At 37.7% G+C, this 16,110-nt stretch overlaps 1 protein-coding gene across 5 annotated transcripts in view; it reads right to left on the bottom strand.

Annotated features, from left to right (window-relative positions):
- Positions 1 to 928: 928 nt before the first annotated feature.
- LOC122811991 (fumarylacetoacetate hydrolase domain-containing protein 2-like) overlaps positions 929 to 16,110 on the bottom strand; it is a 300,331-nt gene continuing 285,149 nt past the window's right edge. For 4 of the 5 annotated variants that reach the window (XM_044084198.1, XM_044084199.1, XM_044084195.1 and 1 more), the window contains one exon: positions 5,072 to 7,852. The gene's annotated coding sequence lies outside the window, so the exon portion shown is untranslated. Of the gene's footprint in view, positions 2,625 to 5,071; positions 7,853 to 16,110 lie in introns of those variants that run through there. The other variant, XM_044084196.1, reaches the window with a different exon arrangement.

The following is a 16,110-nucleotide window of genomic DNA, read 5'->3' as shown; positions in this document are numbered from 1 at the left end:
TAGAATCCAGCCCTTTAGCTCTGCTGTGTAATAACTAACAGGAAATTGAAATTTAAACATGTTTGTTAATATCAGATGTTTTTTTTTTTTTTTTTTGTGGTAGCATAGCTTTGGTCAGGAGAAGGTTAGAACATAAAACTACCAATGAAGTTGCCTCAAAAATTTGATATACTTGTCATAGTAAAGTGCAAGCGGCAGATGCTGAAGTTACTAACACTATTTTTGTAATCTTCTGTAAGTGCACGCATAAATATTGTGTAGTAACAAATCCTTTAAGTAAATGATGTCAGTTAAACAGCATCCCTGATTTGGGACCTTTGCCCCCCGGTTATGTCTGGTTTTGTCCTTTATTCCTAGTGAAGAGAACTTGAGACCTTCTTTCTGGACTAGGGATGAAATCTACTTCTCTTTGCAAGGGACAATCCCTCTTTGGGCAGTTATGTCTTGCAAAAAAAAAAAAATTAATATTGCAAATGTGTTGGGGAATTTAGGACAAAAATATCTCCTAACTTTTCTTTAGTAGTTGCATAATGCAATGTTTTGCATCTGAAACACCTAAACGTTATGTGAATTAACATAAGCAATTCAAATGCTACAAAAATAAGCTTTTATTTGGGGAAAAAAGTGAAGTTCTTTACTTTGCAGTGGTCATGGGTATGTCTTACTGTCCTAAACAAAATCACACATTTTTACAAAAAATGTACATCTCTGGGCATTTGAAAAGGTGGCAACTGTATTTGGGATGCAAGAGTACCCTCCCCATCTACAGAATATTGCTTTCCCTTCCAAAACTTATCTGATCCACCACCTGAAAAAAAGGGCAGTGGACATATATCCTGTTATATTATAGGAAACATAAAACATGTTACAAGTTATATCAAACACACCCATACCTACATTTTGAATGAAAAAGAAATAAGTGAGATTATAACAGAAAACCATTCAAAATGTTTATTGAATATTCGTATTTATGTTAGTTTAGTATGCACTGAAATATCACATTACTACTCGTCTAAGACTCGTAATAAGTGCTTGTGTAAATAAATTAAGCAAAAATCAAGATTTTTAACAATATGATAAGCATTGTTTCTTTTTTGTATAAAAGTTTTTTTTCCAAAATTTGATTTTAAAAAATAAAACATTTTAATATGTAAAAGCTTTTCATCCTTATAGATGAGCAGTTCAGAAGATTAAAATACTCCGCCAAAGAAGATAAAAAGGTTTGTGAAATTTAACACTGATTGGATGAAAAAAATATTCCTGGTTATGGTAAGGATAAGAAGGATATGCTGTATGTTCAATGTGCAATAATATGTCGTTTACGATTGGACACGTTAGCGAAAACTAATGACATATTTAAGCAGTTTCGACATCCATCAAAATAACTAAATTTTTTGCAACAAAAACTTTCGAAGGAAGAATATGATCTTATTGCTGCAGAAAGAGCTTTTTGTTTCCACACTGTGAAGCATTCCCCCAGTTACATTTCCAGTGACTGTGCAGAATCGCTCTTTTCTTTTTTTTTCCCAGATTCAACAATATCGAAAAACTATAGTTTTGGCAGAACTAAAGCAACTAAAATTATTACATACATGCACCTGAATGAAAAAGAATTATTACAAAAGAATTGCAAGATGACCAGATGTTTTCGGTGAATACCGACACCTCAAATAAAGGCAATATAAAAACCTTCTGGTTGATTGTATGGTATTTTAACAAAAAACAGAGCATGCAAATGAAATTAAGCTTCTCGTCACTCAAAAGTGAGACATCAGTTTGTATAGCAGATTCAATAAAATGACTTTAAAAGACAATGATTTAAAATTACAAAATGTAACAGCTTTCTGTGCCAACAATGCTAATCTCAAATTTGGTAAAAAAACAAAGCATCTTTATGGAATTAAAGGACTTTAATTTCTATATACCTGGAATTGGGTGTAATTGTCACATACTACATAATACTGCTAAAAAAGCTGTGTGAACTTTAACTTTTGAGTCATGAGTCAAAAATCTAAATCTGAAATTCTTGAATTATTTTTCAAAGATGAATTGGCATTAATGTACCTGGGTTTTGTTGCAAATACATGCACTATTATTCAGAATGTGTTAACAAAACTTCAAAGCAATGATGTCTTAATAATTGATGTTTTTGAAATAATGAACGGCATATTGCAGTCGCTCAATTAAGAAAAAAGATGATGCCTTTTATGGAAGCATTGCTAAAACAATGTTACTACAACACACTGATGACACAAAATTAACCCATTTCAAAAATGATGCACAGACATTTTTTGAAAGAATGATACAATACCTGCAGAAATGGCTTGACTTTAAAAGTAACACATTTCAATGCATTAATGTTTTGTCTTTAAAATCAAACATAAAATCGAATTAACAAAATTATTTAATATTACTTGGGATATTGGCTTTCTATACGAATATGTCCATTTATTAAACAAATTTGTACTGAATATGACAAGCAAACCAGAAAAAAAAAATAGATGAGAACTGGATAATATTTTTTAAAGATCATCTTGCTTGCAATAATTTGTATAAAATCATGGCCTCTCAATTCCACATTCCAATGGAATTTGTGAAAGAGTATTTAGTCTAATGAGTGCAGCCTGGAGAAAGGAGAGAAACAAATTATTGTTAAATAATGTGGAAGCTGAATTAATAATCAAACAAAATTTTAATTAAAATGGTAAAGACATTAGAAAAATTTTATCGACCAAAGATGGCAAACATATTTTGAAACAAGCTAAAAGCTGCAAAAAATACTCGTAATAAAACTGTTATGATTGTATAATTTTTTTGTATTTAAATCATAGTACCTGTAAATGTATCTAATCAATATGTGACTGAATGAACACTCGCAGCAGGAATCACAATTATATATTGATTGCATACAAACTGTACTACTGTGATTATTCTATGACTATTCTATATATGTACTGTTCTATTTATGTACTTATTTACATATATTTCTATGTTTTGATTACACGTTTATATAAATATAATTTAATTAAAATAGTCTATTCTGTTCTGAGTAGTTTTTTTTTGTCGGACTAGAAGTCAAAAATCAAATAAATGTAATAGAAAAACTTGTGTAATTTTTAGTTTTGTTTTTTTGGTAGCTCGAAATGGTGGCTGTCCTGACCTGTGATTTTTGGAAATCTGGCAATCTGCACATCACCCTCAAATTGACTATAATAATACACCAGAAGACTGAACCTTATCCCTATTCAGTCCTTATATTAAGTACTGTGATCATCCATATAATGCCTGCTCTATCTGCATTGGCCCCAGCCCAGGAAACATGCTATGTCTGCTTACAAATCTCACATTATGAATGTCAAATGAAAAAGCATTCCACATACCCTCAAATAAAGGTTTCACATTACCAGGTCAAATGTGAGTACATCAATCATGTTGTCTGTAGATGATGCTTACATTATCAGTTGAAAAAAACATCAGTATACGAAAAGCCGAAAGAAAAAAGATCGTGATCATTGTTTGTATCTGGTCCACACAGTAAAAACATTAAACATACCAGTTTAATAATTTGTCTATGTAGATGTCCTCTATTATCTTCACAACACCCACTCTGTGTACGAAGCTCTCATATCAGTAATACAAAATTCACATGCGCAGTGAATGCTTTTTGTCTTTCTACAATGGTCACATGACCAGTTTTCAATAAACCAGTATACAGATCTCTCCAAATGAATATAACTCTCATATCTGGGGTATTTTTTCATAGCAGTTTTTGTTTCTCCTTACTCCACCACCGCATCTGCAGTGTCACACTGCCCCTCAATTTCCACAGAAAGACAAAACAGATGGTTCATAGGTAGGTACTAGGCTATCGGCCCAAGGGCCTAAGTAAGCCTAGCCAACAAGGTTCCCTGGCTTACTCCACCCAAGAAAGTTAAGGGAGTGCACTGATACAATGTCATCTAAGTGGAAGGGAAGGTTCTCTCTATATAGATTACCTTTACACCTCACTCTCACCACACAACAGTTTGTGAGTGCAACTCATCTACATATGTTACCATGAGATCTGTCTGTGATGGAGGCCTTGACCTCCATCAACAGCAGTACAACAGCAGTAGTGTAGCAGGAAAGCCACCATCTCCTAAATGCTGAGACAGCGTTTAAGTCCCTCATTCCCATCCATTCTGGCTGGCTTTCCCTGTGTCTAGGCCCTCTCTATTTATACCAGTGTCTCTTGGGTCACAGCCACAGCTCCATCCTTCTGCACCATGGAGCTGGCCCTCACATTATCAGTATGGAGCTGTGGTAGAAACAGGCTACAATCAGGACTCAAGTCCTAGTCCTGCTTAAAATCCTAACCCTGCTGCTTAATAGAATATACTTTTAAATGCAATAGCATATAGAAGAGAAGACAAAGTGGACTAAAGAGATAGTTGTCTGATAAAAGGAGCCAGTAGGCAGATTGCATTATGATAGTATTTAGTTCTATTTTATTAAAGTACAGCCGTGTGAGATATACATTGATAACCACTACTTAGATGGTTCTATATGATATGAAGTTTTAAATATGCATTTATATAAAGCATTTTAAAAGTTAGCTGTTTATAACTGAAAACTATATTTCTAAGCTTAGAGGAAATGCATTCTTAAATATAACAGCGAGCAGAAACCGCAACATTGAAAGATGTACTTTTCTATTATTGCATGCATCACTAGCATGATACTGTAGTCATATGAAACAGCATTGCTTTGAAAAACTACTCAGTAGTCATAATAAAAGACTTGAATTGTCATAAGAGAATATACAAATTAGATATGGTTCTGTCCAGAAAAAAAGACACCAGTGAGGTTTGTGAAAACTGTGGAGTACTGCAAATGTGAATTAATTTTTTTAAACGGTACCAAATACTGAATTTGGGAAACATTAAAGTAATGCTAACTGATACAAACTGTACATCCTTACAGCAGTAACCCTTTACAATTTATAATAAACTCTCTTTAGAAGGGTAGCAATTACTTGTTAAATTTCATGTACACATTAAGTTAGAGGAGGTTTTAAATAATGCATCCGTTCTTGCAAGAAAAAATATTTATTTTTTGCTCATTACAAATTTATATTAACAGCACTAATATTGGTCTCATCTTCAAGGAGCTTATTCCCCAGAACATGTGCTCTATCTCCATGCAACTCTCATATTATCAGCCTGCACGGTGGTGTGATAAAGCCTTGACTGTGATCCAGAAGACCACTGTTTGAACAGCAGCTTAATGGACTCGAGCAGTTGAGTGGGGAAGGGTGGGTGTGTGTGGCTGATGCTGGCTTGTTTATCGTAGGAGAAGGCAGAGTAGCTTCCAGTTGCCTAGTCACTACCACAGGCTTGTATGGCACTAAAAATGGCTTGGATTGGAGTTGTTGCTTGGTGATCCCAAGCTGGTGATGGTAGTCCGCATTAACTTGTGGGTGAAAGCACCCAGGCGAGTGTACACACACACACAGACACACAAGGTGTGGGATTGTCCCATAGCAGCACTGATGCTCACTTCTGTCACAAGAGGAGGGGGTTACAACCTCACTTAGAAAGGCCCTCATTGTTGGAACACTGTTGAGGGCACAAACCACTCCCATGGGTGCATGAACAATGGTCCTCCAGATGGCTCTTGACCTTATAGTGGGATTTTTCAGTGATGAAAGAACAGGTTCAAGAGCAATACAGGGAGGCCTGACAGCAGGCATGAAGGAAAAAAAATAGCATAGGAAAAAAACTTTCAGCATTAAATGCATCAGTAGAGCAAGAGTTGTTTGTGCATTGTTTTCATATTTCCATCATCAAACATATTAGCAATCATTCATTACAATTATATATACCAATACGCAATCTCTCTTTCTGCAGTTCTCACATTAACTACATAGAATACACTTAATGTTTATATCCTTTATATCCTTCACAACAGCAGTAACAGATGCATCTGTACAATGACTGATCTGTCTGTATATGGCCTGCATTATCAGAGTAAAAAAAACAGCACAGCAATCCCACTGTCCATATACAATCCTTATATTCCCAAAACTAAGCCTACCAGTAGTGTGTGTGGCCCATCTGCACATGGGCATGTTAACTACTCAAGTGGCTTCTCCGTCTACTTACAGCTGTCATATGATTGCCAGTGAAAGAACTGTAAAATATATGCCCACTCTGCACACAGAGATTATAAACATATTCATTTTTATTTATTTATTTGTAATTTCCCTCTCCAGATCCAATCTTATTTGAAACCCTATCACCCTACTACCTTACCTATCTCAAATTCTTTCATCTAACAATGAATGTCTTAAACAGCATTCACATTTGCAAGGATGGTGGCCATCACAAATAACCAACAGCAATTGAAAACTTAGTCCTAGCTTTCCCTTGGCTCCTGTGTGCAGTGCTTTAAAGTGGAGACAGATATGGATTTATACACTGCTGTGGGCATAATGTGCAAAGGCAGCTGCTACCGCCCTTGCAGTGTTAAATCCTGTGGGCTACAACACTTCCAAACCACTGCCTGAACACAGCCCAGCATTAGATGACATTTACAACCTCTCCCTGAAGTGAGATTAAGCCTGTGGTCATTCAATTCTCCCCATCAAGCAGGCCTTCTGGATGGTTTACTTTTTTTGAGTCTGGACAACTGATAGTGCAAATGTATATTTTGTCTGTACATGGCAAAACATTAATTGTCTCAAATCAATGTGTACAGCAACCAGGATGTTTGTAAACAGCCCTTGCATGATTAATAATTAAATGCAGCAGTAAAGCAATTGCTCATCCTGCATAACCCTTTACATCACCAGTATCAAATATATTAGAACATCCAATAGCATTCTATGAAAGGATCCCTTAGATTGCCAGCATTCAATATAATAGTACAGTGTCAGCTCTTGCTACAGTGAGACTACGAATTAAAAAGGCAGTATGCCATCTTAATATGTACCCATCCCAGACATTACCACTACTGTCACTAGCAATGCAGTGTTTACTGGGTTTACATGCAGTATTCACATTGCCAAACAGAGCAACCAGTCTAGCTCTGCCACAAGCAGGACAGTGCCCATTGTACAAAGTATTATATGGGCTCCTACACTGCCACTACTGAATGTCCAACTAAACTGCTTGCTTTCTCTATACTCCTCACATTATTAGTAGCAGTGTTCTGTATTGTCTTTACTTTTGAAGCATTTCTCATTGACTGCTGCTCTTTCATGTTATCTGCCAAAAATCTGGGTTGTTGTACTAGCCTTCCACAAATGAGGCTATGCTAAGCACAGAGTCTAGAGTTTATACACCTAAAAACTAATAAATTATAATGAAAAAACTTCTTAATTTTTCACCATATTTTTCTCTAAAACCCTGTTTAAATTCCATATTAATTCAACGGCAGAGATGCACAGAAACAGGCACAAATGGAAAAGATTATCATTAGTTCAAAATTACATTTATGGCAATTTTCTTGAATTCTGACATGATTTACATTTCCAGTTAAAAATCAGACTCGGCATACCAGCTCTGCACGACGGTAAAATATCAGTATCAACCTCATCTACAGAAATCTTCAGAAACGGTGATCAAAAAGAAATCAGTCAGTATTTCAGACAAAAAATGAAAATGTGGAGATGGTTAACTTGGAAGGATAAGCAGTCTCATGAAATCAACAGTTTTACATTAAAGTTAAAAGAATGTTTCCCAACTGAGATGTAAATAAAGGGTTTCCAGTGTGATAACTCAACAGGAAGTCTATATGGGATTATTTTTCATCTGGCAAATAAACACCCTGTAGCAATCCAATTGTTAATTTTCCAGAATTCCATGGCCACCTGAAAGAAAAAAGCTACATAATTAGTCTGCATAAACTGCTCAAAGTTTGATAGTCTCTACATGCCTGTGGCCATCCCCCAGTCCTACCCTGTTACTATAGTATCATATTTTATTTTAGAAAATGCAAAAAAACTTTATTCAGTGTGAAGCAGCTTATTGCATATATCTGTGCTTCACATTCTTACAAAGCAAATGCAAAGCATTCTGCATATTTTTCTTGCTGACTAGATACCTACACTCCGGCCCCCAGTGTTTTTCACTCATTGCAGGATACCAGCAAACCAGATTCAGCAAACTTCCACATCATGCAAACACAGGGACTGCTTTCATTAATCAGTCATATCCTGAAAAGTACCCGATGCTGCTACTGTGCTCTCCCCTCCCACGATCACATCACACAGCAACTTTACTGTAACTGCTTCTAATATATGCAAACGCATTTGTTTCTGATGCACTTTTTGGGCCAGCATACAGTTACCAAATCCAATTATGTAGTATGTGCTACCACCATCTATTCAATTAGCATATTTGAAGGTGATGCATCTAAATAAGAAAGCACACTACATCAAATTTCCTTTCAAGTTGGCAGGGAAGCATTTGTGAATGTTAAGGCAAGTCCAGACAGGATCGCAGTACCATAGAGAACAATTAGGCATATACCTTTTAAGTCTTCACACCACAACCTAAGCTGCTCCTTTATCAATCCTCAGTCAGATGTCTGCATGAACTAAGAGTCATTTAAGGTTGTTGGTTATTATTCCTCTGAAATGACAACTTGCAACGTGATACTCCATTTTACAAAACTTTAGCACATATTAGCAGATACAGTCACTTTCCAAACTTCATCCTAACCCTCAAAAGTGCATCTTCCAGCCTGGCACAGCCACTCCTCCCTTCTAAAAATTACAAAACCTTTCAGCCTAGTACTCCTCCTTATTACGTGTCACCTGCTGCCCTGACACTGCCACTCTTCTCAAGCTACACCTTCCGCCAGTTTGGTACTGTTCTTCGCTCAAAACGGATAACCAGCCAGCCTGGTGCCATCTTCCTTTAAATAGCATTAAACGATAGCTATTCTTTCACTGCTCCTTTTCCAAACCTGCAAGGTACCTTCCAAAACCACCCTCCCAAATTATATCTAAGCACCTGGTACAGCTTTCCCTTTCCAACAAACCTGATACTACTTCCCACTCAGACTACATCACCTAAATGCTACAGTTCCTTATTTCCAAACTGTATCTTATGCCAGTCAGCCTGAAGCTGCTTCTCTCTCAAACAGTATCACTTATAGAGCTGGCAACATTTCACCTCACAAACACATCAGCTGCAAGGCTGCTACTGCCTCTTCCAAACATTCTGTGTGTTTTGTCACTTCTCCACTCCTGCTTGCTGACCATCAGTCTCCTCTTAACCAGTCAGCAAATTGTTTCATCTTTACACTGGGTGTAAGCAGAGCTAGAGTGGTTGTTGTGTACGCATTCACCATGGATTTTTCTTTTTTTTTTTGTCCTAACACCATGACACATGATCTGTTAACAAGCTCCAGGATCTACAACAGATCTAACCCTTCAAGACTACCCTCCCTCCTCTATGAACCAGCACTCCCATGTGGATGTGTGCCAAAGTCATGCACTCCCACTCCCCCTACCCAAAGAGAGGAAAGCTGGCAATGCAGCATCACTCTTCCATTTACTCCTGCCAGCCGCAGAAGGGACCTGAGCCACTAACTGCAGTCAGGTCACCTACGTTGTAGTCAGGACTTTATCTTTCCATGCCAATGGTACTGGCTGTTCCAAACATTCATTACCTGCTGGACTAGCAGTGTCTCTCTCTCTACCAAACTGAACTGGCTGCTAGCTTATTACTGCATCCTTCCCAAAAGTATGCCACTTGCTAAACCTGCACTGCATCCACTATAAATGTGCCTCACATCCTACAATTTACTTCAATTGCTGGCCTGACACTGGCATTGTCCCACACTGAATCACCACAGCCTAGTACAGTTTCCCTTTCAAAGTGCATCACCTATCAGCCTGTTTCTGTAAAAAACTGCAAGCTTGGTACTATTTGCTTTAGAGAAAGCATCACCTGACAACCTGGCCTGAATGGGTTCCTATGATGTTGTCGAACTTTTAAAAGTTCGAACGTCATATGCTCGACACCATATGATTGAACTTTTAAAACTTTGAATGTTTCAACGGAGATCTCCGTACAGTGCGGCAAAGGAAGTTTTCCATTATCTGCACTGTAGTGCAATCTCGGAGTTGGTATATTTAAAGAGTGGGGGGGTTTGCTTCCCCCCACTTAAGCTTTCAGGTAGGTTTTATTTTCGAACTTTTAAGAGTTCAAACATATGGTCTTGACCATATGGTGTTCGAACTTTTAAAAGTTCGATTATCTGATTTAGACCCGGCCTAAATACCCTGAAACTGTCTTGCCTACTTATGAAACCCAAGTTCATATCCAAACCACCTTACCATTAGCCCAACTACATTTCTTTCTCAAAATGTACCACCTACCAAGTAGGCACTGCCTCTGAACCAAGCTGCATTATGTGCTTACCTAGCACTACTGTTTTTTTTCCAAAATGACACTGCTTGCTGACCTAATACTGCTCACTCATGTGTGAACATTCTTAATAGTATTTTAACTGGTTGCTTTTGTGTGTGATCTCTTTGCAGTGAGATCAGGGAATTTGCCCTTAACCTGATGTTGTGCAATCTCAATGATGATATATATAATTAGCAGGGGTGTGGGGTTATTTTTAATTTCTGATCATTTGAGATTCACTTCTGAGCATTCAATATTTGATAAGACACTCAATTAACATGTCTAAAGATTTCTGTAACACTAAGGGGAATGTTGGACATTGCGCAGCTCTCTATTAACTGATGACATGGTTAGTGGAGTGTTTCTTGGAGCATCTTCAACCATGACCCAGGCCAGACCCATACAATTAGTATTGTACTTATGTATACTTACTTGTGGAGCTGTTCACATTGTATTTGTGTATACTTACTTGTGGAGCTGTTCACATTGTATTTGTGTATACTTACTTGTGGAGCTTTTCTCCCCAGGCCTCCAATGAAAAAGGGCTTCAGCTCAGTTGGACTAACCCGGTCAACAAATGTTAAATAAATAAATAAATATGGGCGATTTGTTTTTGGTAATTTACAGAGTCAAGAACCATTCTTCTCACATCCAGAAAGTAAAGATAATTAGCATTCAGTATTATACAACAATGAGTGACTTATAACAAGGAGTCTGAAGAATGAACATTCAGCAGTTACTGCACTTATGACACATATGAATATATTCACATACAAATATGTACATATTATACCATGACCCCCCCCAAAACGTGCACGCTGATTGGCCAGCGTGCACATTGTAAATCGAGTTATACTAATGGAAAAAGGTCCGTCGCCGGACTTTTTCCATTAGTATAACTCTACTTAAACACTGTCGCTATGTTAAATGGGTTTAACATAGCGAGACAGCTTTAAAATAAGCAACGGAGATCTCCGTTGCTTATTTTAAAGCTGTCTCGCTATGCTAAACCCATTTAACATAGCGAGACAGGTTTTAAAAAAAAAAGCAACGGAGAAAGCAAGATCTCCGTTGCTTTTTTAGCTATGTTAAATGGGTTTAACATAGCGAGACAGTTTAAAATAAGCAACGGACATCTCCGCTGCTTATTTTAAAACTGTCTCGCCATGTTAAACCCATTTAACATAGCTTAAAACAGTAAAAAGCAACGGAGATCTTGCTTTCTCCGTTGCTTTTGCCCACAGCTCTGATGTACCGCGCAGTACATCAGAACTGCCGCGGATGCCAGACATCTGCGGAAGGGCAGTAAACAGGCATTATACTATGCCATTATTTAAGAAAAGTAATAGTTTCTTTTCTTAAATAATGTCATGGTATAATAGCAATAACCCACTTCTGGGTGTGGGTAATGCTGTATTTGCCCACGGTTGGCTTTGTTTGGTCCCTCGGGCTTCACCCTCAGGACCAAACCACGCCAACCGCGGGTAAATCCAGCATTACCCACACCCAGGCGTGGGTTATTGCTATATTATATGATCTTGATTTAATATGTAGAAGAAAGAAGGTTTGTGCTAATTTTGTTTGCTTCTTGATATCTTCTTATCCAGCGTCAAAAACACTGCAGTCTTTATTCCTTCTTAAGAAAAATAATTTGATCTGTTTTGAATGAACTAAATTCTTGTAGCTTCAGTATGCCTTGTGGCAGAGTATTCACTGATGTTCTTCCATATCACTGTTGCTGTACTCGTAACTTAAAGGATCTCCTGCCAAGGATAGCCCAACATCTGGCAGGTATACCAAAGCCTTTAGTACATATAGGTGCTGTATGTCACATGTGTGCTCCCATTTTACTTGGATCGCTCGTATGTGTACTTAAAAGGATTTTCAACTGGAAAGAGACTGTCTACCCTGCTTGGATTACTTTTGAATACTTAGCAACTCTGTATAATATTTCAAATTATATATTTTTTGATTTAGGACACGTTTAAGTTCGCTACTTCTTCTACCATTACCTGATCTGATTAATATACAGTGATTAACTAGATACATATGGATTGAAAATCTTCTACACAGAGAAGTTTCTTACACCAACTGTACCAGACTTTAAGTGCAGTTTGCACATCACTTTTATAAAATTACCCTAGACAGTCCCGATTTTGTCACTGTAATTCTAAAAGCTTGAACTCCAGAAATAAAAACAGCAGCCTGTCTAGAGACTTAAGAACTACAAGGGTTTTCTGCCACGGTAGTATGGGCACTGATATACTCAGGCATGCATTACCACAATTACCATAACAGAATGAAATATAATTAGACAGACATTTCAACACGGCTGTGCTTTCCTGGCATAAAAATATAAATAACTGTTCAGTTCATCTCGGATTTCTTGTTTTTCAGTGCATAACCTCAGCTGTCAGTATACATCCATGAAGTACAAGTACTCTTCCTCCTTGTTATGTGGCCTGGGGTAAAATGCTGGTAACAGAATTATCTGATTTAGAGAGGACTCCCCCACCACTCTAGGAAAGAAGGACGAGTTGGCTCGGAGTGTCACTATGTCTTATGGAAAACTGCACAAGTTTTTATTTATTTATTTATTTTTGGCTTTTTTGACCCTATGTCTGCTGACCATCATCCTTCCCCAAATGAACTACAATCAGTTCATTCTCCCATAATGTGCACCCCCCCCCCCCCAATGCTCTGGCAACAGAAGACCAGTGGGCCATCCCTCAAGAGAGTAATGAGAGTGATTGTCACCCTCACTGGCATCCCAGCAATGAGGGTATGTTATAACTATTAATCCCTCGTGTGGATGTGCAACATATCACTGTGGTTAACAGTATGTCCCACCTTCCTAGATTTGTCTCACACATGCACATGTATTGGTGAGGTTTTCTGCAGACATCCTTGGCCTTGAAAGATCTCAGATTTAAAACAAATCTGCAAGCAGCACTTTTGCTTATCTAGCTGTGAACTTTCATATGAAGCCAGGCAATTCTAACCATGTTGTTTTGCTTTTGAGATATTTACAGAAATGTAAATATTATGGCCCAAGTGTATAAACAACATTTAATCTCTAGGTGTACTATATAGAGATCCTTTTTCACGATTATCACTGGCAAATGTATAACCCATCTTGTAAGATTTAAACTGTTATCTTACAACAGCTTTTACATAAATATGCTTTGCAGTTATTTATTATATATTTATATATATATATATATATATATATATATATATATATATATATATATATACATATATATACATATATATATATATATATATATACATATATATATACATATATAAACAGGGAATAACAGATATTACAGGTGTTACTAACAGACTGTAGAAAAATGCCTGGAGACATCAGTAGGGTTTAATAAGCTAAGCTTAGCTATCTACTCTTCTGGATAAAAAAAAAAATCTCCAAATTTCTTTCATATCCAGGTAGATCTGCCATATGAAAAGTATCATTAGGTCAGCTTGAATAGTGTCTTCTCCTTCCACTAAAAATCTAAATACTATATATATATATATATATATATATATATATATATATATATATATATATACATATATATACACACATATACACACTGTACAGTTGATTTTAAACAAGACATGTAAATTGATTACCATGTATCCCAAATGTGAACACTACTGAGTCACACTTTAAAAGCACAATGATTTCCCCATAAACAAAGGGCAGAACTTTTTCTTGGCCCTCTATTGCTTAAACTGTTAAATTCAGAAACTTTCCCAGCCTTTGCAGACACACAGCTTTTCAGTCTTTGGCCAAAACTATGAGTCTGTGCCACCGAACCTGAAATCTTTAAGCTCTTACTCCACTTTCTGAGCTAAAATCAAATCACATCCTCAGAGAAGCCAAATGCAAATGGTTTACAACAGGTAATATAAACTGATCTTTTTCTTCATAAGGACTGATTGATATTCAGTAAACAGAACCATCTAATGATGGCATCTACGTTCTCAGTACTCATGTATGTTTTATTTGTACTTCTCTGAAAGACTTGTTAATATAACATTACTGCTTTTGTAATTCCTGGGCTCAATCTGAAATAGGTCCATTCCCCAGTAAATATATATTATTTTGTATTCAGGGTAGAGCATTGATCTCCACAGACCTTTTCTAGACTTAGCCTGGGAGTGCCATCTCGTTAAGTGACACGTTCAGAGTAGTACAGTTAGGCAGTGGAGGCTGAGGGAATCAAACCCTGGATCACAGGAAACAGATCATTAACAGTTCCTTAATTATCTGTGCCAAATGCCAGACCATCAAATATAATAAATAAATAATACCCCATCGAGGCAGAGAAGTACAGACTTGCCACCCTTGTCATAAGTAACAGCTTAGATGCCAGGTAAAGAACATGCTACAATCAGATGGTGGCATGTAAATGGCATCTGCCCTTCTTAGGAGCCATAGCAGCACAGAGTGCATATTCCTGGCTATCATAATAGCATTCATGATCACTTGTTTCAAAATTGGAATAAAACAGGACTCCTCCTTCCAACAGTGCACATTCAGGCATTTTTGAGAAGGAATCTGGGTCAAGTGTCATCCAGAGAGGCTGTTGTGATCCTCAAGGTCTTTCAGTGGGAGAGGAACCCACAGGGGAAAAGTTGTACAGTACAGAACATACACTGTTCTTGTCCATCTACAAGTCAGTGGTTGCTAGGACGTCATACTCTTCAAGTATAGCACAGTCTCCAGTAACTTCACCAGTTCCAGAAGCAAGCATATGAACAGCTTCTCACAAGGGTCAACATACAGTGGGTGTGGCTTAGAGATTAGATGACACAGAATGAGTTTTCAGGGTAAACAGGCCCAAAACAGGGATCAGGTCATATGCCCCAACAGTGCAGGCTCACATATGAGACTCAAGCTCTCAACAGGCATTTTGAATTTGCTTATATCTAGGCAAGAAAAGTACAGTTTTGTACCTACCATAAATGTAGATGTCCGATAGATATGCAACTGCAGTCATAACATATGGGTTGTCCTGCCTCAGGCAGCCCTCGGTCGGCCAGATTCCAAAGTCTGGGTCCGACGTCGGCTGATGTCGCATTTCTCTCCGACGTCAGAGCGGCTGGAGTACATAAGCATCAGCCAACGCCATTTTCCTCAGTGTTTCTTGCCCCAGATGCCAGGTGCCCTCCAAGGAAGGCTGTAATCAAATTGGAAGACAAAAACAGGATTCCAGACAAATAAGTAAGCAATAAACAGATACACCATAACAGATATCCCCAGCTAAGAGAAACAGGGATAGGAGTGGACCCAAGGCATAGAGGGGTATGGAGGGAGGGAAAATCCGACTGCAGTTGCATATCTATCGGACATCTACATTTATGGTAGGTACAAAACTGTACCATGTCCTTCAAGAATGCAACTGCAGTCATAACATATGGGTTGAATACCATAGCTTAGCTGGGGGAGGAGGAATGCTCTAGGAAAGAGATGGTGTGGCAATCAAACCCTGCAGGACTGCCGAAGCAAAGCCTGCTCTGGATCTGGAATATAAAGGGAGATTGTAGTGTTTGGAGAATGTATGCACGGAGCTCCATGTAGCAGCTTCTAGAATGTCTTTTGTAGGCACCCCTCTTAAGAATGCTGTAGAGGTGGCTGTAGCTCTGGTGGAGTGTGGTCTGACATTGGCTGGAACATTCTTCCCATGGAAGG

This window comes from Protopterus annectens, chromosome 9.part0 (genome assembly GCF_019279795.1).
Source record: "Protopterus annectens isolate FY-2018-M chromosome 9.part0, PAN1.0, whole genome shotgun sequence".
NCBI lineage: Eukaryota > Metazoa > Chordata > Ceratodontiformes > Protopteridae > Protopterus > Protopterus annectens.
Note: the sequence above shows the minus strand (reverse complement) of the source record. Positions and strands in the feature narration are given on the sequence as shown.